The sequence below is a fragment of the Ranitomeya imitator genome, chromosome 2, assembly GCF_032444005.1.
Source record: "Ranitomeya imitator isolate aRanImi1 chromosome 2, aRanImi1.pri, whole genome shotgun sequence".
Taxonomy (NCBI): Eukaryota; Metazoa; Chordata; class Amphibia; order Anura; family Dendrobatidae; genus Ranitomeya; species Ranitomeya imitator.
In genome coordinates this window covers 364,150,684-364,176,407 of record NC_091283.1, presented here as the reverse complement: position 1 = coordinate 364,176,407, position 25,724 = coordinate 364,150,684, and the positions used below count along the sequence as shown (strand labels likewise).

At 45.1% G+C, this 25,724-nt stretch overlaps 1 protein-coding gene across 1 annotated transcript in view; it reads left to right on the top strand.

Annotated features, from left to right (window-relative positions):
* Positions 1–515: 515 nt before the first annotated feature.
* LOC138663884 (oocyte zinc finger protein XlCOF22-like) overlaps positions 516–25,724 on the top strand; it is a 56,856-nt gene continuing 31,647 nt past the window's right edge. Inside the window, exon 1 of the mRNA XM_069750253.1 lies at positions 516–550. The gene's annotated coding sequence lies outside the window, so the exon portion shown is untranslated. The remainder of the gene's footprint in view (positions 551–25,724) is intronic.

The window sequence follows — 25,724 nt, the reverse complement described above, 5'->3', positions numbered from 1 at the left end:
TCATACACACACGGCTCCGCTCCGTACACCTCGTACACACACGGCTCTGCTCCGTACACCTCGTACACACACGGCTCTGCTCCGTACACCTCATACACACACAGCTCCGCTCCGTACACCTCGTACACACACGGCTCTGCTCCGTAAACCTCATACACACACGGCTCCGCTCCGTACACCTCGTACACACACGGCTCTGCTCCGTACACCTCGTACACACACGGCTCTGCTCCGTACACCTCATACACACACAGCTCCGCTCCGTACACCTCGTACACACACGGCTCTGCTCCGTACACCTCATACACACACGGCTCCGCTCCGTATACCTTGTACACACACAGCTCTGCTACACCCACCCTGTAAACCCCTCCTGACCCCACACATAAACTTCTCCTCATGCAGCACCATGACAACCAGCACAGCAGAGTCCTGCATACACTGAGGCCCCTGATCATGTGACCCCTGACTCCTCCCCTCCTGTGACCTCATCACAGGTCCTGTGTGCACAGAGCAGCCATATATGTGGTGTGCGGCTCTGCAGGTGGAGGTAGGTGCTGGAGATTCCCCATTACTGGAGGGGCAGGAGGGTAAATGCCCCCCGGGCCGGTCCACCATCAGTTCTTTTGGGTTGTCCAGCAGTCTGTTGTTTAGAAGCCCGGTCTCGGCAATGTACATTTATTCATGCGTTGCTTATATACATATTGTGAGTGAAATACTCTCTCTTCTATGCCTTCAGAACTCCAAATATTAACCCCTTAGTGACAGAGCCGATTTGGTACTTAATGACCGGGCCAATTTTTACAATTCTGACCACTGTCCCTTTATGAGATAATAACTCTGGAAAGCTTTATTGGATCCTGGTGATTCTGACATTGTTTTCTTGTGATATATTGAACTTCATGTTAGTAGAAAAAATTCTTCGATATGGCTTGCGTTTATTTATGAAAAAAAAATGAAAATTTGACAAATTTTGAAAACTTTGCAATTTTCAAACTTTTAATTTTTATACACTTAAATCACAGGAGTCATATCACACAAAATAGTCAATAAGTCATATTTCCCACATGTCTGCTTTACATCAGCACAATTTTGGAAACATAATTTTTTTTTTTGTTAGGACGTTATAAGTAGCAGGGGTGAATTAAGGGTAGCCAGGGCCCCGGTCTGTTCAGACACTGTGGCCCCCCCGGTCAAGTGACTGGGTCATCATATACCTGAACCAGATTATTCCAGAAAAATAGTTGCTGTATGAAACTATAACCTGTCATACATCCATTGATCTAGTCAATTTACCCTTCAGTTAGGATGAAAAAAAAAAAACAATACTATCACTATAAATGCCAGTATTAACAGAAGATCTGTACTTAGTATGCAGTGTCTGTGTAGAGGTAATACAGTGATCACTGGTGACATTATACACAGGAGCTCTGTATATAGTATACAGTGTATAGTGTCAGTGTATAGGTAACACTGACTCACCAGTGACGTCTCTAGGTGAAGTCCTTCATCTTTCATCCAGCACAGACCGTCATCACTTCATCCAGCCAGGACTCGTCCATGCAGGAAATAACACAGTTATCTCAAGCTCCGCTTGCAGAACACATTACTTAATTTTTCACAACTTCTACATTACACCACATGAAGAAAAAGAGGCAACATAGTGTCACTCTACACAGTAACAGGACCGCCCCCCATTTAAAACAGTGTCCTCAAAAAAATAAAATAAATACATCACTGCAGTAATAATATCCCTTAATTAGCCCCTATGGTAATAATAATACCCCCCATCCTGGCTCCGTGTATCTCATTCCTGGCTCCAGCCATATGTTCTCCCATCCTGCCCCATGAGCATCCATTCTGCCCCATATGATCTCCCCATCCTGCCCCATCAGTCTCCATCGTATCCGTCCTGCCCCATGATCCTGCACGATCTGTCTCCAATCCTGCCTCATGTCTTTCATTCTGCCCCATGTCTCCAATCATGCCTCATCTGTCTCCAGTCCTGCCCCCAGTGTGTCCCGCATCTCTGCCCCCAATGTCCAGCATCTCTGCCCCCCGTGTCCAGCATCTCTGCCCCCCGTGTCCAGCATCTCTGCCCCCCGTGTCCAGCATCTCTGCCCCCCGTGTCCAGCATCTCTGCCCCCCGTGTCCAGCATCTCTGCCCCCCATGTCCAGCATCTCTGCCCCCCGTGTCCAGCATCTCTGCCCCCCGTGTCCAGCATCTCTGCCCCCAGTGTCCAGCATCATTGCCCCCAGTGTGTCCAGCATCCTGCCCTTAATGTGTCCAGCATATTGCCCCCAGTGTGTGCAGCATATTGCCCCCAGTGTGTCCAGCAATCTGCCCCAGTGTCTCCAGCATATTGCCCCCAGTGTGTCCAACATATTGCACCCAGTGTGTCCAGCATCTCTGCCCCCAGTGTCCAGCATACTTGCCCGGGCCCCCGAGATTGCCGTTCGCAATAAAAAAAAAGTTCTCACCTGTTCGCGCTCCTTCGGCGAAGCTCTCTCCTCGCAGCTGAAGCGCGCACTCGCCGGCGACTGACAATGACATCAGATGCTGGTGTCGTATGCGCTGCGGCTGATTTCAGCTGCCAGCCTCCGATTGGCTGGCGGCTGTTAACTATTGACGTGTGGGTGCGCACCCGCACAACAACAGTGTTTAACTGCTGCCGCGCCGGTAGGGGCCCGGTGAGCAGATGAGACGGGGGGGCCCCCTCTGCCCACCAGGCTCATACGCCAGTCAGGGCAGTAATGCCCTGATGGCGGCGGGCAATCTGAGCGGTAGCCCTGGGCCCCCCCACACCACTGGGCCCTGGGCTACCGCCCAGATTGACCCTATTATAATCCGCCCCCATAAGTAGTGTTTAGTGAGCATGCTCGCCACTACTCGGTACTCGCCTGAGCATCTCACTGCTCAAGATGCTCAAAGCTCGCTGAGTATTTCCAGAGTTGCTCTGCGGGGCCCGGGTCTCCTCCTTGTATGTTTGGTGCTCTTTAGAGAGCCAATGAACATGCAGGGATTGTCTTTCGCACACTGTAATGCTGCAGCCATGTTGGTTGTGGCATTACAGTGATTGGCTGGCCGCACAGCGTCATCAGGTCTATATCAGATCTGGGCCACCCTGCTCATCACAGTCTTGTTTCTTAGGCCGGGTTCACACTTGCGTTTGGCTGGTCTGCGTATGGCTGCTTACTTCCTCTCTTAAGGTCCGCCTTTGCTCCGCCTGTGTCCTGCATCATCCTGCTTACCTATCTTTAACATTGGGATTCGTCCGCATGTGGCGTTTTGACGTGCCCGCCGACCGGGGCGGACAGGTGTACTAAAATGGGGCAGTACCAGAAGGCCCTTGTTGTGGAATTATTAAAAAAACTACCATCTGAAAACACTGGTGGCATAGGTCACAGTTTGTTGGACAACCAAGAACTACAGGCGGGACAGACACAACTCCAATCCAACAGAGGCAGGGGAACACTGGCAAAGTTCTGGCAGAGTTTCTTCAGACCCTCCCATAGCATTGGCCCTGAGGTGCGGGGTACTCTCACAAGAAGTGCAATGTTTGTGAAGATGGTGATAGAGTACCTCCGGGATTCCTCTGTGCTTTTTACGTATTGGGTATCCAAGCTGGACACGTGGCATGAACTGGCTCTCGACGCCTTGGAGGTCCTGGCCTGCCCTGCCACTAGTGTTCTGTCAGCGGATTTTTAGTGCCGCTGGTGGCATTAACAGATTAGCGCATCCGCCTGTCAACTGAAAATGCTGACTCTTATAAAAATGAACAAGGACTGGATTGGGTCAGACTTCTCAATGCCACTGAATGATAGCAGCGTAGCATAAATTCAAATCCAGTGTCTTTTTTTGGGAGGTCTATGCCTATGCACTTCACACCACCACATGGGTATACGCTTCCTTATTTTGGCTATTTGCTGTTGTCCTCCTCATCCTCTTCCTAAGGCCGGGGACACACACAACGTATAAAAAAAGTTCCGTTTTTGACGGACGAGAATCGCACCAATGTTACCAAAACAGTGATGCGTGTGCAGTGCGAGGATGCGATTTTCTCGCATAAAATGATCCGTGTGACATCCGTATGGCATCCGTATGGTGAGATTTTCTCGCAGGCTTGCAAAATGGACAGATAACGGATTTTACACCAGAAAACATTTAAATCATCACCAAGGACATTATTTAAAGGCCCTAAAACAGGTCCCACCCACCAATCTATGCAGTAGAGTCCCTGCTTGTGTTGGTGCACTTCGGATTGATGAGCAACATGTCTGATCTACTCACTTTTACCACCACAGAGTGTGTGCTTTACAACTGGGTACTTTCCCAACGTTTTGGCCAGCCATACCCAGTTATTGTAGATCCGAGGAGGCGGAGACGGATGTGGGTCCATCCACTTATAAAGCAACGGATCAATAAAGGCCATTTCAGCCGTCTGTATGCTGCTCTGAGGATTAATCCGGACAAGTTCTTCAACTATTGTCGGATGAGGATTCAAACCTTTGACATTTTGTTGGAGATTTTGCGTCCAGGGATCACGAAGAAGGACACCAGGATGCGCAAATCTATTTCAGCTGAGGAGCGCTTTATCCTTAACTTGCGGTATGCCTTAATAATACCGTATATACTCGAGTATAAGCCGAGATTTTCAGCCCAAATTTTTGGGCTGAAAGTGCCCCTCTCGGCTTATACTCGAGTCAAGGTGGGTGGCAGGGTCGGCGGGTGAGGGGGTGAGGGCGCTGAGGTATACTTACCTAGTCCCAGCGATCCTCGCGCTGTCCCTGCTGTCCCACGGTCTTCTGTGCTGCAGCTTCTTCCCCTCTTCAGCGGTCACGTGGGACCGCTCATTACAGAAATGAATAGGCGGCTCCACCTCCCATAGGGGTGGAGCCGCCTATTCATTTCTCTAATCAGCGCTACCGGTGACCGCTGATTAGAGAAAGAAGCTGCGGCACCGAAGACCAGCTGTGACAGGCAGGGGGAGCCGGACGTCTGGACCAGGTAAGTATGTAATAGTCACCTGTCCGCGTTCCAGCCGCTGGGCGCCGCTCCATCTTCCCGGCGCCTCCATCTTCCCGGCGTCTGCGCTCTGACTGTTCAGGTCAGAGGGCGCGATGACGCATATAGTGTGCGCGGCGCCCTCTGCCTGATCAGTCAGCGCAGAGACGCCGGGAAGATGGAGGCGCCGGAACGAGACGCCGGGAGCTGCAATCAAGAGAGGTGAGTATGGCTTTTTTTTTTTTTTTTTTACTGCAGCAGCAGCGGCAATGGCACAGCTTTATATAGGGAACTATGAACGGTGCAGAGCACTATATGGCAGAGCTATAGGGAAATAATGAATGGTGCAGAGCACTATATGGGGCACAGCTATAGGGAACAATGAACGGTGCAGAGCACTATATGGGGCACAGCTATAGGGAACAATGAACGGTGCAGAGCACTATATGGGGCACAGCTATAGGGAACAATGAACGGTGCAGAGCACTATATGGGGCACAGCTATAGGGAACAATGAACGGTGCAGAGCACTATATGGGGCACAGCTATAGGGAACAATGAACGGTGCAGAGCACTATATGGGGCACAGCTATAGGGAAATAATGAACGGTGCAGAGCACTGTATGGGGCACAGCTATAGGGACAATCATGAATGGTGCAGAGCACTATGTGGGGCACAGCTATGGGGCAATAATGAACATGCAGAGCACTATATGGCACAGCTATGGGGCAAGAATGATCTATTTTTATTTTTTGAAATTCACCGGTAAATGCTGCATTTCCACCCTAGGCTTATACTCGAGTCAATAAGTTTTCCCAGTTTTTTGTGGCAAAATTAGGGGGGTCGGCTTATACTCGGGTCGGCTTATACTCGAGTATATACGGTAATTGTCCCAATTTTCTAATCATTTTTTGGTCGAGCCCCCGTATTCAAATTAGATACTTAAATGGTTAAGTAACATCAACATCATTTTGCCTTCTTTTCTAACATTTAATTTTGCCAAAGATCAAAGCCATAGCATGTCCTTAATGTTTTAATAATCTTTTTTTTTTTTTTGGTTTTGGCCCATATAACCCTGTATTGTGATCATTTTATATTTTCAAACAATATTCTTTTGTCTTTTAGCTTCCTTGCCACTGGCCTATCATATGCGGCCCTGCATTTAGAGTTTTTATTTGGCAAATCTACAATTTCTGGGATTGTGCGGGATACATGCAAGGAAATCTGGGGAAGACTCCATCAAGAGGTGATGCCTGAACCCAAAATTGCAGACTGGTTACGTATTGCTCAAGGATTTCAGGACACATGCCAGTTTCCGCACTGTATTGGGGCACTTGACGGAAAGCACATCCGTGTGCGTAAGCCGCCAGGTTCAGGGACCCAATTCTATAATTATAAACAGTTTTTCTCTGTAGTGCTGTTGGCCCTAGTCGACAGCAACTACAGGTTTATAATTGTAGATATTGGGGCCTATGGGAGAACTGGAGACTCTAGAGTCTTCAGTTCTTCCATTATGGGTCGGCGGCTGCGCAACAATGAATTGGATCTCCCACCCCCAAGTCACATACCAGGGGCTAATTTGGATGCGGTGCCTTACATGATGGTAGCAGATGAGGCGTTTCAATTATCAAGGAACGTCATGAGGCCCTATCCACGGAGAGGCCTGGACTACCGGCGCAGAATCTTTAATTTTCGTCTTTCCCGTGCCCGCCGTCTGGTCGTGTGTTCATTCGGCATTCTCAGTGCAAAATGGCGGGTACTTCAGTCTGCAATCCAACTGAGTGAAGGCAATGTAAATGGCGTGATTAAAGCATGTGTTGTTCTTCACAACTTTACAAGAGACCATGATTGCCCATCATCTGCTGCAGATGACATTGATTATGCAAATACTGTCTTGACAACTACACGTGTTCGTCCTTCACGTCGTCAGCCCTCTGGCCTAAAAGTTCGTGATGTTTTAACCAATTTTTTTGTGTCACCAGAGGGATCTACGGTTTGGCAAGACAATGCTGTTTTGCCTTAATTTTTAGTTAGATTCTAAGTTAATAAATCACATAATTTGCTTCATAAATTTGTGTATTATGTATCTGATTTTGAAATTATGTAAGTGTGTAAAGTTGACAAATCATGTATGTAGCTGGACCAATACATAACACTCTGATTTCTGAACAAATTTTTACTGCTCAGCACATATATATATATATATATATATGTATTCAAAAAACATATTTTCATTCTCATATGTAATTTGAGCCAAATAAACAACACAGTTTAACATGCCAAGGTAACAAAAAACTTAGGCCACAAAAAAGCCCAAATGACAGGCCAAAACTAAAAACCAAAACATTACAGGTTATGGTAGGTTGGGGGTGGTGATGGTGATGGCGGGTGTCCAACATGTGCGGAATTTTGCCTGGGTGGTTGACCAACCACACTGTCAACCTGTGTTATTGCAGATCTAAATTGAGGGTGTTGTTGCAAGTTGCGATCCTGTGTATGAGATAACACTTGATGTGGAGGGTAGAAGGGCATCAAGTCCTGGGTACTGGATTGACCCATTTGGTCAGACCCCCCAATATGGCCATGTCGAGCAGACACATGTTGGGACTAGCCTCCAAACATGTGTCTGTTCAAGTGGTCATATTGGGCATTTGCTGAAAAATCAAAAATTGCCCTGTTTTGGGGTTGTTGTGTGCTTTGTGCAGGCTGTTGTTGGGGAGCTATAGGTTGCGGGGGTGGTGCTGACACAGTTTCTGATTGGTCCTGTGGAAGGTCTTGCACTGCCAGAAGGTTGGTAGCTGACATTTGCCACCGTTCAAGATAATTAAAAATATTAGTGGGGTTGTTTGGGGGTGTGGCCGCATCTATCAAAATTTGTATGCAACCTCTGGTCCGCAGCCTGAGCGAGCGTGGAATGGGCCGCAAGTAGCGGGCAAGACTGCGGAAGTACGCTTCCTCCCCATCGTCATGGGCAGCTCGTGACAAATAGTCCAACACCCCTGTATCCACTTGCCTCCTGGTGCCAATGTTCAAAGCCACCCTTCTGCGCCGACCCCGTTTTGGTCTTGTAGTAGGCTGTGGTGATGTATCCAGAGCCAATGTTGGACTGCTGCTCTGGGCTCCTTCATCAACCTCAGGATTTGCCTCCTGTGTAGCAGAAGACGCTGCTGCTGGTTGTGGCGGTGGGGGTGGGTGGTTGCTGCCTGTTGCTTGCCCAGATGGTCCAGCCATTTCTGCATCTTCACCAACAGGGTCAATCAACAACTCTGAGTCAGATCCAGTCTCCCTTTCTGTCAGATTGGACTCTGTTCTGTATTTCACAAAATATTATTTATATTAAAACATACATACATATTCACGTAATAAGATGTCTACAATATTTGGAGACATGCATGCACTTACTGTCGGAGCTCCATCTCCGGTGCCAGAAAATTAAGCCGATCATAATAAAGGTATTTCCTTTTTTTGGGGGCTGCATCACCACTCCGCCCATGAACTTGATGCTCACGCCGATATTGGTCCCGGCAACTCCGCCAGCGTCTAGTGACATCATTTGCTGCAAATATACAAAATATTCGATATAAATATCACACACATAACTCAAAACGTTACAGGGTTTGCAAGAACACATGGGCCCAGGAGGCTAAGGGGACATAAAATTCCTTTGGCCCTATATTAACGGACTATAGCTAAAATACATTTCATCCATATTTGTGTCTCTTGGTAATGTTTTTGCATCTTCAACCAAGAGCATGGATCATTTACTCCCATCATAAACACAACACATATGATGGGTTCAGGCTTATTTTTTATCATGAACCCACTATTAAACCACATTTTTTGGTGAAGAATGGTACTTACATATTTCTTGCTGAACCTCTTGAGGTCGCTCATCAAAATCGGGGAACATGTGGCGACATATTGACCTCCATGCTGCGTCTTTACGTGCACGGTCCGCATAATGTGCATCGCGTTGGTCCCATAATTCGGGTCTATCATGGACCAGAGCAATCAGCATCTCCACATTTATATGCCTGGCCATGCTGCTACAACAGTACACTCCGTGGAGGCGTGCTTCCTGGTTTGCAATCCAGCGTGGGCCAGAAATTAGCATGCCAAAGCTTCCTGATAATGGATGATTCAATTTCCTGTCACCTGGAGAAGTCTTCCGTATTTCTCGCAATGCACACGCATGGTCCGTATGTAATCCGATTTTTTCTCGCACCCATAGACTTTCATTGGCGATTCTCGGCCGAGATACGCTGACAATCGCAGCATGCTGCGATTTCACTCGGATCCTGAATACGGCCGAGAAAATATCGGATGATGGGAGCTGCCCCATAGATTAACATTGGGGCGAGTGCTATGCGAATTTTTATCGCATTGCACTCGTCCGTATTACGGTCTAGTGTGACCCCGGCCTAATTCTCCACCACCATATCACCTATAAAACGGTCACACTTGTTCCCTTCTTCGGTGCACACCGTAGAAAAAAAAAGGCGCAAAAACCTTTGCGTTTTCATTATGCCGCCAAACAAAAAGTAGAATAAAACGTGATCAAAAAGTCATATCAAAATAAAAATCATAGCAATGAAAACGTCATCTTGTCCCGCAAAAAACAAGCTGCCATACAGCTCAAACAGCGGAAAAATCAAAAAGATTTAGCTTTCGGAATAAAGCGATGCAAAAACAATTTATTTTTATTGTGAAAAAGTGGCAAAACGTAAAAAAAAGTTATATAAATGTGGTATCACTTTAGTCGTACTGACCCGAAGAATAAATCTGCCTTATTCATTTTACTACACACGGAACGTCATAAACATTTTTTTAAAAATCCTGAATTCCTGGTGTTTGATTATTCTGTCTCCCAAAAATAAGAATAGACAGCGATCAAAAAAATGTCATGTGCCCAAAAATGGTACCAATAAAAACGTCAGCTCGACCCGCAAAAACAAGCCATCACATGACTCTGTGGACCAAAATATGGAAAAATTATAAAGGGGTATAATCTCCAAACTAGGGTCACTTGAGGGGGGATTCTGCTTTTCTGGCATTTAGGGGCTCTTTATATAGAGTCTGGAAACTATTCTATAATAATTAGTTCTCCAAGAGTCAAATAGTGCTCCGTCCTTCCAGAGTCTTGCTGTGTGGCTAAGCAATACTGTACCGCCACATATGGGGTATTGCCAAGTTCAGAAGAAATTGAGTAACACATTTTGGCACCATTTTTACCCATTTCCCAGTGTGAAAATGTAAAATCTGGGGATAAAACAATTTTTTTTTGTGGTAAAAATGTAATTATTTTTTCTTCATTACCCAATGGTATCAAATTCTGTCACACACTTGTGGTATCAATATGATCACTGCACCCCTAGATGAACTCACTGAGAGGTGTAGTTTGTAAAATGGGGTCACTTACGGGGGTTTCTGCTGTTTTGGCACCTCAGGGGCTCTGCCAATGTGACATGGCCCCCTCAAACCAATGCAGCAAAACCTGCACTGTAATATGGCCCTCCTTCCCTTTCATGCCCTGCTCTGCTCCCAGACAGTAGTTTTCCACCTCATACTGGGTATTGGCATACTCAGGAGAAATTGCACAACAAACTTTGGGGTCCATTTTTTTTCTTGCTACCCTTGTGAAAATAGAAAAGTGAGGGCTAAAAATAGCATTTTTGTGTTAAAAATGTTTGTTGTTTTTTTTTGACTGCTCAATATTATAAAATTCTGTGAAGCCCCTGGAAGTTCAAGGTGCCCACCAGACATTTAGATAAATTCCTTGAGGGGTCTAGTTTCCAAAATGGCATCACTTGTTAGGGGTTTCCACTGCTTAGGCACATCAGGGGCTCTCCAAATGCGACATGGCGTCCGCTAATTACCATATTCAAGCATATTTTACATTCAAAAAGTCAAATAGCGCTCCTTCCCTTCCGAGCCCTGCCGTGCGCCCAAACAGTAGATTTCCCCCACATATGGGGTATTGGCATGCTCATAAGTAATTGTAAAACAAAATGCATGGTCTATTTTCTCCTGTTACCCTTGTGAAAGTAAAAAAAATTAGGTCTAAAGGAAAATTTTTGAGAAAGAATAGTAAATGTTTATTTTTTCCTTCCATATTCCATTCATTCCTGTGAAGCACCTGAAGGGTTGATAAACTTCTTGAATGTGGTTTTGTGCACCTTGAGGGGTGCAGTTTTTAGAGTGGTGTCACTTTTGGGTATTTTTCTTTCATATAGACCCCTCAAAGTCACTTCAAGTGTGTGATGTGTTCCCTAACAAAATGGCTTTGTAAAATTTGTTGAAAAAAATGAAAAATCGCTGGTCATCTTTTAACCCTTATAACTTCCTAACAAAAAATGTTGGTTCTAAAATTGTGCTGATGTAAAGTAGACATGTGGGAACTGTTATTTATTTACTATTTTGTGCGAGATAACGCTCTGATTTAATGGCATAAAAATTAAAAGTTGGAAAATTGCAAAATTTTCAAGATTTTTGACAAATTTTCGTTTTTTTCCACAAATAAACGCAAGTCATATCAAAGAAATGTTGCCACAATCATAAAGCACAATATGTCTCGAGAAAACAGTCTCAGAATCACCGGGATCCGTTGAAGCATCCCAGAGTTATTATCTCATAAAGTGACAGTGGTCAGAATTGTAAAAATTGGTCCAGTCATGAAGGCAAAAACAGGCTCGGGTTAACATATTTCCCAGGAAAATCCATTTTGGTTTAGTTTTTGTATGTTTTATTGTGAGTCTGTAAAAGTGGCATAAAACTCTGACAACATTATTCACAGCAGTGACCTGGTGTCATGGCTAGGACATTGTTAATGTCCTGTTCTCTCAGGTTTGATGTTGTTGGCCTCTCTTTCAATATGGGAGGGGTATTTATACTCACTCAAAATTAGGTTTCACTGTCAGCTATAAGTTCTGTTTTAAGCCGGCGTCACACACAGCGTAAAACAATACGGTCCGTATATTACGGCCGTAATACGCTGAAAAGTCCCCAAAAAAATGGTCCGTTGCTCCTCCGTAGGCAGGCTGTGTCAGCGTTTTTTGCGCATGGCATCCTCCGTATGTAATCCGTATGGCATCCGTACTGCGTGGTTTTCTCGCAGGCTTGCAAAACCAACATACCGCTATAGAAGTGATCCATGTGTCCCAAAAAGAAAAGAATATATATATATATATATATATATATATATATATATATATATATATATATATATATATATATATATATATATATATATATATGTCAGTAGACACATATATGTATATATATTAATACTTATTCCAGCGCTATACAGCTTGAAAGCCGGTAATTCAATTACCGGCTTTTTCTTTCTCCTTCATAAAACCCGACATGATTTGAGACATGGTTTACATACAGTAAACCATGTCTTCTCTCCATTTTTTTTGCAGATTCCACACTACTAATGTCAGTAGTGTGTATCTGCAAAATTTGGCCGTTCTAGCTCTTAAAATAAAGGGTTAACTGGCGGAAAAAATTGGCGTGGGCTCCCGCGCAATTTTCTCCGCCAGAGTAGTAAAGCCAGTGACTGAGGGTAGATATTAATAGCCTGGAGAGGGTCCACGGTTATTGGCCCCCCCCTGGCTAAAAATATCTGCCCCCAGCCACCCCAGAACAGGCACATCTGGAAGATGCGCCTATTCTGGCACTTGGCCACTCTCTTCCCATTCCCGTGTAGCGGTGGGATATGGGGTAATGAAGGGTTAATGCCACCTTGCTATTGTAAGGTGACATTAAGCCTAATTAATAATGGAGAGGCGTCAATTATGACACCTATCCATTATTAATCCAATTGTAGTGAAGGGTTAAATAAAACACAAACACATTCTTTAAAATTATTTTAATGAAATAAAAACAATGGTTGTTGTAGTATTTTATTCAACGCCCAATCCAGTCACTGAAGACCCTCGTTCTGTGAGTAAAGAAACATAATAAACCAACAATATACTTACCCTCCGCAGATCTGTAACATCCAACGATGTAAATCCTTCTGAAGGGGTTAAAACATTTTGCAGCAAGGAGCTGTGCTAATGCAGGCTGCTCCTCGCTGCAAAACCCCAGGGAATGAGGCTAAAAATAGATCAATGATCTATATTTAGCATCATTTGCGGTGAGGCGCCCTCTGCTGGCTGTTCATAGATCGTGGGAAATTACCTAGAAAGCTCCCTGGCTCCCTGGCTTTCTAGGTAATATATGTGCCTCACTGACATATATATATATATATATATATATACCTATTCTATGTGTACACATTTATTCTACCTATTCTACTGTAAGCTGTCAGTGTGATTTTACTGTACACCGCACTGAATTACCGGCTTTTCTCTCTAACAGCGCTGCGTATTTCTCGCAAGTCACACTGCTTGTCCGTGTGTAATCCGTATTTTTCACGCTTCCATAGACTTTCATTGGCGTATTTCTTGCGCAGTACGGTGACAAACGCAGCATGCTGCGATTTTGTACGGCCGTAGAAAGCCGTATAATACTGATCAGTAAAATACGGCAAATAGGAGCAGGGGCATAGAGAATAATTGTGCCGTATTTTTTGCGAGTTTTACGGACGTAGATTCTGCGCTCTTACGTCCGTAAAACTCGCATGTGTGACGGCGGCCTTAGTCTGTGTGCTTGACCTCTGGAGTGTGTGTGCCCGGTTTGCATAGTGTTTCCCTTGCTCTCTGTGCGTCACTCTGTTTGTTTTCCTGGATTACTGGCTTCGCTTCTGACAAACCCCAGTCTCTCCCCTTTGGTACTTCGTGATCTTCTGGCTCCGATCTTTGCTTGTTTGACAACTCTTTTGTGTTTATCCCTGCTCTGCCCCTGACCACCTCCCACTCTGTCACATGTCTCAGGTCCTGTTTGTACCTGGTTACAGAAACCCGGCGTTTTGTTCAGCTCCATTGTTGCTGTGTGCAGTGTTTCTCAGAGCAGTATTACCCGTGAGTCTTGACACCTGGGAGTCAGAAAGGCTTCCAGGGGTCTTCCTCATACTGTTCCCATGTAATTTGAGCACTGTTCCCATCAATTTCCACAACTTATAGTCCCTCTGCAGACCACTGGGGGGCTGCCGGAAAAATGCTTGGTTTTCCCATAGACTTACATTGGGCTTGTTGCTCGGGTCGAGTACCCGCGTATTCTAATTTGCTCAACCTGAGCAACAAGCATTTTAGTGCTCGCCCATCACTAGCTATAAGGGTTAAAAGTTGACCAGCGACTTCTTATTTTTCCAACAATATTTAAAAAAACACTTTTTTTTTAGGGACCACATCACATTTGAAGTGAGTTTAGGGGGTTAATATAAAAGAAAATACCCAAAAGTGACCCCATTCTAAAAACTACACCCCTCAACGTGCGCAAAACCACATTCAAGAAGTTTATTAACCCTTCAGGTGCTTCACAAGAACTAAAGCAATGTGGATGTAAAAAATGAACATTTTACTTTTTTCTCAAAAAAATTACTTTGGAACTATTTATTTTTATTTTAACAAGGATATCAGGAGAAAATGGACCACAAAATTTGTTGTGCAATTTCTTCTGAGTACGCCGATACCCCATATGTGGAAAAAAAGCCACTGTTTGGGTGCATGGCAGGGCTCAGAAGGGAGGGAGCACCGTCTGACTTTTTGAACTCAAAATTGGCTGGAATCAATGGTGGCGCCATGTTGCGTTTGGAGACCCCCTGATGTACCTAAACAGTGGAAATCCCCCAATTCTAACCCCAACACATCCCTAACCCTAATCCCAGCCATAACCCTAATCCCAACCCTAACTTTAACCCCAACCCTAACCCCTTCTTTAGTCATAACACTAACTCTAACTTTAGCCCCAACCCTAATCCTAATTTTAGCTCAACTCACTTTAGACCAATTCTAACCCTAAAGGGGAAATGGAAATAAATACATTTTTTTATTTTATTATTTTTACCTTACTAAGGGTGGTGATAAAGGAAGACGCAAGAACGCGAAACGCGCGTTAGGGGTCCTGCACATGGTCCATAGGTGCTGAACTTGTGCTATGTTGTTTTAGTTTTAACCCCTTAACGACCGCCGATACGCCTTTTAACGGCAGCCGCTAAGGGTACTTAAACCACAGCGCCGTTAATTAACGGCGCTGTGGAAAAAGTAAATAGCGCCCCCCAGAGTCCGATTTTCTCTGGGGTCTCGGCTGCCGGGGGTAGCCGAGACCCCAGAGAACATGATTCGGGTTTTTTTTTACCGACCCCGCTTTTGCGATCGCCGGTAATTAACAGTTTACCGGCGATCGCAAAAAGAAAACAAAAAAACGCGATTTCTTTTTAATTTCTCTGTCCTCCGATATGATCGCACATCAGTGGACAGAGAAAAGGGGTCCCCGATACCCCCCCAATACTCACCTGTCTCCCCCGGTGCTCCTCGTGGCTCCCGCCGGCCGGCACCGGGAGAATCTTTGGGGTCTCGGCTGCCGGGGGTAGCCGAGACCCCGAAGAACATGATCGGGGTCGGTTTTACCGACCCCTGTTTTGCGATCGCCGGTAATTAACTGTTTACCGGCGACCGCAAAAAACAAAAAAAATGTGGTGTGTAATTCTCTGTCCTCTGATGTGATCGCACATCAGAGGACAGAGAAATAGGGGGATTCGGGGACCCTATTATACTTACCGGTGTCCCTGGGTCCTCCTGCGTCCTTCTCCTGCCCGCCGGCGTCTTCATGGGGAAAGAAAATGGCGGGCGCATGCGCAGTGCGCCCGCCATCTGTCGCCATCTGCCTGCCGGCAGGAGAAGAGACGTTGGGGCTAAAATTAGGGTTAGGGCTACGGTTAGGGTTAGGGTTGGGGCTAAATTTAGGGTTAGGGTTGGGGCTAAATTTAGGGTTAGGGTTAGGCTTCTTTCACACTTACGTCGGTACGGGGCCGTCGCAATGCGTCGGCCCGACATACAGACGCACGTTGTGAAAATTGTGCACAACATGGGCAGCAGATGTAGTTTTTCAACGCATCTGCTGCCCAATCTGTGTCCTGGGGAGGAGGGGATGGAGTTCCGGCCACGCATGCACGGTCAGAAATGGCGGACGCGAAATACAAAAAAACGTTACACTGAACATTTTTTTTGTGCCGACGGTCCGCCAAAACACAACTGATCCAGTGCACGACGGACGCGACGTGTGGTCATCCGTCACGATCCGTCGGCAATACAAGTCTATGGGCAAAAAAACGCATCCTGCGGGCACATTTGCAGGATCCGTTTTCTGTCCAAAACGACGGATGCCAAACGACGCAAGTGTGAAAGTAGCCTTAGGGCTAGGGTTAGGGCTAGGGTTGGGGCTAAAGTTAGGGCTAGGGTTGGGGCTAAAGTTAGGGTTAGAGTTGGGATTAGGGTTAGGGTTTGGATTAGGGTTGGTGTTAGGGTTGGCATTAGAGTTACGCTTGGGATTAGGGTTAGGTTTGGGATTAGGGTTAAGGTTAGGGTTGTGATTAGGGTTAGGTTTGAGGTTAGGGTTGAGATTAGGATTAGGAGTGTGTTGGATTTAGGGTTTTGATTAGGGTTATGGTTAGGGTTGACATTAGGGTTGTTTTGGGGTAAGGGTTGTGATTATTGTTAGGGTTAGTTATTAAGATTATGGATCGGGTTGGGATTAGGGTTAGGGGTGTGTTGGGGTTAGGGTTGGAGCTAGAATTGGGGGGTTTCCACTGTTTAGGTACATCAGGGGGTCTCCAAACACGACAGCCAATTTTGCGCTCAAAAACTCAAATGGTGCTCCCTCCCTTCTGAGCTCTGCCGTGCGCCCAAACAGTGGCTTACCCCCACATATAGGGCATCAGCGTACTCGGGATAAATTGGACAACAACTTTTGGGGTCCAATTTCTCCTGTTACCCTTGTGAAAATAAAAACTTGGGGGCTACAAAATCTTTTTTTGTGGAAAAAAAAATATTTTTTATTTTCATGACTCTGCATTATAAACTTCTGTGAAGCACTTGGGCATTCAAAGTTCTCACCACACATCTAGATAAGTTCCATGGGGGGGTCTAGTTTCCAAAACGGGGTCACTTGTGGGGGGTTACTACTGTTTAGGTACATCAGGGGCTCTGCAAACGCAACATAACACCCACAGACCATTCTATCTAAGTCTGCATTCCAAAACGGCGCTCCTTCCCTTCCGAGCTCTGCCGTGCGCCCAAACAGTGGTTTACCCCCACATATGGCACATCAGCGTACTCAGGATAAATTGGACAACAACTATTGCGGTCCAATTTCTCCTGTTACCCTTGTGAAAATAAAAACTTGGGGGCTACAATATCTTTTTTGTGGAAAAATTTTTTTTTTTTATTTTCACGACTCTGCTTTCTAAACTTCTGTGAAGCACTTGGGCATTCAAAGTTCTCACCACACATCTAGATAAGTTCCATGGGGGGTCTAGTTTCCAAAATGGGGTCACTTGTGGTGGGTTTCTACCGTTTAGGCACATCAGGGGCTCTCCAAACGCGACATGGCGTCCTATCTCAATGCCAGCCAATTCTACATTGAAAAAGTAAAACGGCACTCCTTCTCTTCCAAGTTCTGTGGTGCGCCCAAACAGTGGTTTACCCTCACATATGGGGTATCGACGTATTCAGGAGAAATCCCACAACAAATTTGGGGTCTAATTTCTCCTGTTACCCTTGTGAAAATAAGAATTTGTGGGCGAAAAGATAATTTTTGTGTAAACAAATGCGATTTTTTTATTTTCATGGCTTTACGTTATAAACTTCTGTGAAGCACTTGGCGGTTCAAAGTGCTCACCACACATCTAGATAAGTTCCTTAAGGGGTCTAGTTTCCAAAATGGTGTCACTTGTGGGGAGTTTCCACTGTTTAGGCACATCAGGGGCTCTCCAAATTCGACATGGCGTCCAATCTCAATTCCAGCCAATTCTGCATTGAAAAAGTCAAACGGCGCTGCTTCACTTCCAAGTTCTGCGGTGCGCCCAAAAAGTGGTTTACCCCCACATATGGGGTATTGGCGTATTCAGGAGAAATTGCATAACAAAATTTATGGTTACATTTCTGTTTTTACACTTGTGAAAATAAAAAAAATGGTTCTGAATTAAGATGTTTGCAAAAAAAAGTTAAATGTTCATTTTTTCCTTCCACATTGTTTCAGTTCCCGTGAAGCACGTAAAGGGTTAATAAACTTCTTGAATGTGGTTTTGAGAACGTTGAGGGGTGTAGTTTTTAGAATGGTGTCACACTTCATTATTTTTTATCATATATAGACCCCTCAAAATGACTTCAAATGTGATGTGGTCCCTAAAAAAAAAATGGTGTTGTAAAAATGAGAAATTGCTGGTCAACTTTTAACCCTTATAACTCCCTAACAAAAAAAAAATTTTGTTTCCAAAATTGTGCTGATGTAAAGTAGACATGTGGGAAATGTTATTTATTAACTATTTTTCGTGGCATATCTCTCTGATTTAAGGGCATAAAAATACAAAGTTTGAAAATTGCAAAATGTTAAAAATTTTCGCCATATTTCCGTTTTTTTCATAAATAATCGCAAGTAATATCAAAGAAATGTTACCACTATCATGAAGTACAATATGTCACGAAAAAACAATCTCAGAATCAGCGGGATCCGTTGAAGCGTTCCAGAGTTATAACCTCATAAAGTGACAGTGGTCAGAATTGTAAAAATTGGTTCGGTCATTAAGTACCAAATTGGCTCTGTCACTAAGGGGTTAAGGGTTGGCCTGCACGATTGTAGCACTTTCCATGCATAACTTTGCACTTTGCATTATACTCTGTTACATGCACTTTTCTGTCAAGGGTGCTCGGCATTCTCCTCAATACACATATAAGGAACTTTAATGAGGATGAGTAAGTGAGATTTAGGCTGGAGTCACACTAGCGAGTTTTACGGACGTATGAGTGCAGAAAATACGTCCGTAAAACTCGCCTAACAAATGTCCCAATGATTCTCTATGCCCCTGCTCTTATCTGCCGTATTTTACTGATCAGTATTATACGGCTTTCTACGGCCGTAGAAAATCGCAGCATGCTGCGTTTGTCACCGTATTGCGCAAAAAAAACGCCAGTGAAAGTCTATGGAAGCCAGAAAAATACGGATTACACACGGACCAGCAGTGTGACTTGCGAGAAATACGCAGCGGTGAGAGAAAAGCAGGCAATTCAGTGCGGTGTACAGTAAAATCACACTGACAGCTTACAATAGAATAGGTAGAATAAATGTGTACACATAGAATAGTTATATATATATATATATATATATATATATATATATATATATATATATATATATATATATATATATATATATATATATATACAGTGGGGCAAAAAAGTATTTAGTCAGTCAGCAATAGTGCAAGTTCCACCACTTAAAAAGATGAGAGGCATCTGTAATTTACATCATAGGTAGACCTCAACTATGGGAGACAAACTGAGAAAAAAAAATCCAGAAAATCACATTGTCTGTTTTTTTAACATTTTATTTGCATATTATGGTGGAAAATAAGTATTTGGTCAGAAACAAAATTTCATCTCAATACTTTGTAATATATCCTTTGTTGGCAATGACAGAGGTCAAACGTTTTCTGTAAGTCTTCACAAGGTTGCCACACACTGTTGTTGGTATGTTGGCCCATTCCTCCATGCAGATCTCCTCTAGAGCAGTGATGTTTTTGGCTTTTCGCTTGGCAACACGGACTTTCAACTCCCTCCAAAGGTTTTCTATAGGGTTGAGATCTGGAGACTGGCTAGGCCACTCCAGGACCTTGAAATGCTTCTTACGAAGCCACTCCTTCGTTGCCCTGGCGGTGTGCTTTGGATCATTGTCATGTTGAAAGACCCAGCCACGTTTCATCTTCAATGCCCTTGCTGATGGAAGGAGGTTTGCACTCAAAATCTCACGATACATGGCCCCATTCATTCTTTCATGTACCCGGATCAGTCGTCCTGGCCCCTTTGCAGAGAAACAGCCCCAAAGCATGATGTTTCCACCACCATGCTTTACAGTAGGTATGGTGTTTGATGGATGCAACTCAGTATTCTTTTTCCTCCAAACACGACAAGTTGTGTTTCTACCAAACAGTTCCAGTTTGGTTTCATCAGACCATAGGACATTCTCCCAAAACTCCTCTGGATCATCCAAATGCTCTCTAGCAAACTTCAGACAGGCTCGGACATGTACTGGCTTAAGCAGTGGGACACGTCTGACACTGCAGGATCTGAGTCCATGGTGGCGTAGTGTGTTACTTATGGTAGGCCTTGTTACATTGGTCCCAGCTCTCTGCAGTTCATTCACTAGGTCCCCCCGCGTGGTTCTGGGATTTTTGCTCACCGTTCTTGTGATCATTCTGACCCCACGGGGTGGGATTTTGCGTGGAGCCCCAGATCAAGGGAGATTATCAGTGGTCTTGTATGTCTTCCATTTTCTAATTATTGCTCCCACTGTTGATTTCTTCACTCCAAGCTGGTTGGCTATTGCAGATTCAGTCTTCCCAGCCTGGTGCAGGGCTACAATTTTGTTTCTGGTGTCTTTTGACAGCTCTTTGGTCTTCACCATAGTGGAGTTTGGAGTCAGACTGTTTGAGGGTGTGCACAGGTGTCTTTTTATACTGATAACAAGTTTAAACAGGTGCCATTACTACAGGTAATGAGTGGAGGAAAGAGGAGACTCTTAAAGAAGAAGTTACAGGTCTGTGAGAGCCAGAAATCTTGATTATTTGTTTCTGACCAAATACTTATTTTCCACCATAATATGCAAATAAAATGTTAAAAAAACAGACAATGTGATTTTCTGGATTTTTTTTTCTCAGTTTGTCTCCCATAGTTGAGGTCTACCTATGATGTAAATTACAGACGCCTCTCATCTTTTTAAGTGGTGGAACTTGCACTATTGCTGACTGACTAAATACTTTTTTGCCCCACTGTATATATACACTAGCTATTGAACCCGTTCTATGCCCGGGTGGCGAGCATTTATATTGGTATATTGTCTCCATCCTGGTATGTGCTGCTCCATCCTGCGTCCCCATCCTGTCATGCGCTGCTCCATCCTGCGTCCCCATCCTGTCATGTGCTGCTCCATCCTGCGTCCCCATCCTGTCATGCGCTGCTCCATCCTGCGTCCCCATCCTTATGTGCTGCTGCATCCTGCGTCCCCATCCTTATGTGCGGCTGCATCCTGCGTCCCCATCCTTATGTGCTGCTCCATCCTGCGTCCCCATCCTTATGTGCTGCTCCATCCTGCGTCCCCATCCTTATGTGCTGCTCCATCCTGCGTCCCCATCCTTATGTGCTGCTCCATCCTGCGTCCCCATCCTTATGTGCTGCTACATCCTGCGTCCCCATCCTTATGTGCTGCTCCATCCTGCGTCCCCATCCTTATGTGCTGCTCCATCCTGCGTCCCCATACTGTTATGTGCTGCTCCATCCTGCGTCCCCATCCTTATGTGCTGCTCCTTCCTGCGTCCCCATCCTTATGTGCTGCTCCATCCTGCGTCCCCATCCTTATGTGCTGCTGCATCCTGCGTCCCCATCCTTATGTGCTGCTCCATCCTGCGTCCCCATCCTTATGTGCTGCTCCATCCTGCGTCCCCATACTGTTATGTGCTGCTCCATCCTGCGTCCCCATCCTTATGTGCTGCTGCATCCTGCGTCCCCATCCTTATGTGCTGCTGCATCCTGCGTCCCCATCCTTATGTGCTGCTCCATCCTGCGTCCCCATCCTTATGTGCTGCTCCATCCTGCGTCCCCATACTGTTATGTGCTGCTCCATCCTGCGTCCCCATTCTTATGTGCTGCTGCATCCTGCGTCCCCATCCTTATGTGCTGCTCCATCCTGCGTCCCCATCCTTATGTGCTGCTCCATCCTGCGTCCCCATACTGTTATGTGCTGCTCCATCCTGCGTCCCCATCCTTATGTGCTGCTCCATCCTGCGTCCCCATCCTGCCTCTGACCCGCTAGGCGCCGAGTGCTGGGGGGCCTGAGCAGGCGGGGACACCGGCGCGCTGTGGGGGTCAGGTGCCGGTATCGCCGCCAGCTCAGGCCCCCCCAGCACTTACTATACTCACCTGTCCGGCGTTCCATCGCTGAGCGCCGCCATCTTCCCGGTCTCCTGGCTGTGACTGTTCAGTCAGAGGGCGGCGCCGGCGCGCATTAAGCGCGTCATCACGCCCTCTGAACTGAAGGTCACAGGCCGAAGACCGGGAAGATGGCGCCGCTCAGCGATGGAACGGGGACAGGTGAATATAGGCCGATACTCACCCTCCTGGCGGTCCCTGCTTCTGCGGTGGAGATCGCGGTGTGCGTTCAGTGTGAACGCACACCGCGATCTCCCGGGAGCGTCGCTCTGTGAGGCCCAGACTGCGCCGGCGCTTGCGCAGTCTATAGAGGCTTCGGACAGAGTGACGCTCCCAGCGTTATATGTGTCTCACTGACATATATATATCTATAATATATGTATATATATTATTACTTCATACAGCGCTAGATAGCTTTAAAGCCGGTAATTCAATTGCCGGCTTTTGCTATCTCCTTCCTAAACCCGACATGATATGAGACATGGTTTACATACAGTAAACCATCTCATATCACCTTTTTTTTTGCATATTCCACACTACTAAAGTTAGTAGTGTGTATATGCAAAATTTGGCCGTTCTAGCTATTAAATTAAAGGGTTAAATGGCGGAAAAAATTGGCGTGGGCTCCCGCACAATTTTCTCCGCCAGAGTAGTAAAGCCAGTGACTGAGGGCAGATATTAATAGCCTGGAGAGGGTCCATGGTTATTGGCCCCCCCTGGCTAAAAATACCTGCCCCCAGCCACCCCAGAAAAGGCACATCTGGAAGATGTGCCTATTCTGGCACTTGGCCACTCTCTTCCCATTCCCGTGTAGCGGTGGGATATGGGGTAATGAAGGGTTAATGCCACCTTGCTATTGTAAGGTGACATTAAGCCAAATTAATAATGGAGAGGCGTCAATTATGACACCTATCCCTTATTAATCCAATAGTAGTAAAGGGTTAAAAAAAACCCCACATTATTAAAAATTATTTTAATGAAATAAAAACAAAGGTTGTTGTAATATTTTATTCTACGCTCAATCCAATCACTGAAGACCCTCGATCTGTAACAAAAAAATAAAAATAAACCAACAATATCCATACCTTCCGCAGATCTGTAACGTCCAACGATGTAAATCCATCTGAAGGGGTTAAAATATTTTGCAGCCACGAACTCTGCTAATGCAGCGTTGTTCCTGCCTGCAAAACCCCGGGGAATGAAGGTAAAGTAGGTCAATGACCTATATTTACATTCATTTGCGGTGAGGCGCCCTCTGCTGGTTGTCCCTAGATCGTGGGAACTTTCCTAGAAAGCTCCCAGGCTCGAGTTCATATGAGGACAACCAGCAGAGGGTGCCTCTTATGAACTCGAGCCTGGGAGCTTTCTAGGAAAGTTCCCACGATCTAGGGACAACCAGCAGAGGGCGCCTCACTGCAAATGAAGGTAAATATAGGTCATTGACCTACTTTACCTTCTCCAGGGTTTTGCAGCAAGGAGCAGCGCTGCATTAGCAGAGCTCCTTGCTGCAAAATATTTTAACCCCTTCAGATGGATTTACATCGTGGGACTTTACAGATCTTCGGAAGGTATGTATATTGTTGTTTTTGTTTTTTTTTGTTACAGATTGAGGGTCTTCAGTGAGTGGATTGAGCGTAGAATAAAATATTACAACAACCTTTGTGATTTTTTCATTAAAATGCTTTTTAATTATGTGTTTGTGTATTTTTTAACCCTTTACTACTATTGGATTAATAATGGATAGGTGTCATAATTGACACTTCTCCATTATTAATTTGGCTTAATGTCACCTTACAATAGCAAGGTGGCATTAACCCTTCATTACCCCATATCCCACCGCTACACGGGAATGGGAAGAGAGTGGCCAAGTGCCAGAATAGGCGCATCTTCCAGATGTGCCTTTTCTGGGGTGGCTGGGGGCAGATGTTTTTAGCCAGGGGGGGGCCAATAACCATGGACCCTCTCCAGGCTATTAATATCTGCCCTCAGTCACTGGCTTTACTACTCTGGCGGAGAAAATTGAGCGGGAGCCCACGCCAATTTTTTCCGCCATTTAACCCTTTAATTTAATAGCTAGAACGGCCAAATTTTGCACATACACACTACTAACATTAGTAGTGTGGATTATGCAAAAAAAATGGGGATATGAGATGGTTTACTGTATGTAAACCATGTCTCATATCATGTCGGGTTTAGGAAGGAGATGGCAAAGCCGGTAATTGAATTACCGGCTTTAAAGCTATCTAGCGCTGCATGAAGTAATAATATATATACATATATGTGTCTCACTGACATAATAAATATATATATATATATATATATATATATATATACATATATATATATATATATATATATATATATATATATATATATATATATATATATATATATATATATATATATATACAGTATATATGTTTTTTTTGTTTTTTTTTACACATGGATCCCTTGTATAGCCGTATATTGGTTTTGCAAGCCTGCGAGAAAAACACGCAGTACGGATTACATACGGAGGATGCCATGCGCAAAAAACGCTGACACACCCTGCCTACGGAGGAGCTACGGAACACTATTTTGGGGACTTTTTGGCGTGTTACGGCCGTAATATACGGACTGTATTGTCTTACGCCGAGTGTGACTCCAGCCTTACTCTGAATTGGTAATAGGATACCATTCCTTGAACTGCCACCAGGCAGTGTAATATAAATACGGATAATCATTTACTGTAGTTCTGAGCAGATTTGACAAATTAACAGGCATATCTACTTCTTTCTTTCTCTCTTCCATGTTTTTAAATTTGTATGAGTACACTTGGGTATCTTGTAAAATTCCATCTCCATACATGAAAAATGGCTTTCATCAGAATAATTTATATAATAAAAATCTTATAATTGATGTCACTTCTGACTGTATTGTACAATGTGTTGTCCGATCATGTACTACCTTATAATTTTTGTGTTTTAATGAATATTTATTGTTTATAATAAAGATTTGTCTGCTATTTTTAATTGACTTCTCCAGTTTTTGACAGTCAATTATATAGCAGGAGAGGCAGGTAAGATTATAGTTTCTAATGCTTGGTATGTTAATACCTCCGTCGTCGTTAGACACCATGAGTTTGTTCAGGCTAATCCTAGGACGTTTACCCCTCCAGATAAAATGATTGAAGGCCCTATTGAGTATGGTGACGTCATAGTGTTTCAGGAGTAATGGTAAGGTTTGTAATTGGTACATGAGCCTGGGTGTACTAATCATTTTCCCCATGTGTGCCCTCCTCATAAAGGATAAGGGTAAGTCCTGCCATGCCTTTAGCTGACTAGTATTTTTCCTATCGCCACGACAGCACCCACAACGAGAGAGGGGATCCGCCCACCTTCCGGACAGGAACCTACAGGTTACAAAGGGGCGGTCCCCCTCGCCCTCCAGTTTGGGTTCCTGTCCGGATGGCGGGAGCCTGCAGGTTTCGTCTTACCCGGGTCTGCCAAGCCTCTGTGCGGTGTCCGGGGGGAACGGCAGAGTCGGGGGCCCGGAAGCAGCGTCGGGGGGAGTACTGTGTTCAGCTCTCCCCCTCGTCTGGCAAGGATTAGTGGCGTTCCTGGGGGAAGGCATGCCGCCCTGGGTCCTCCACGCG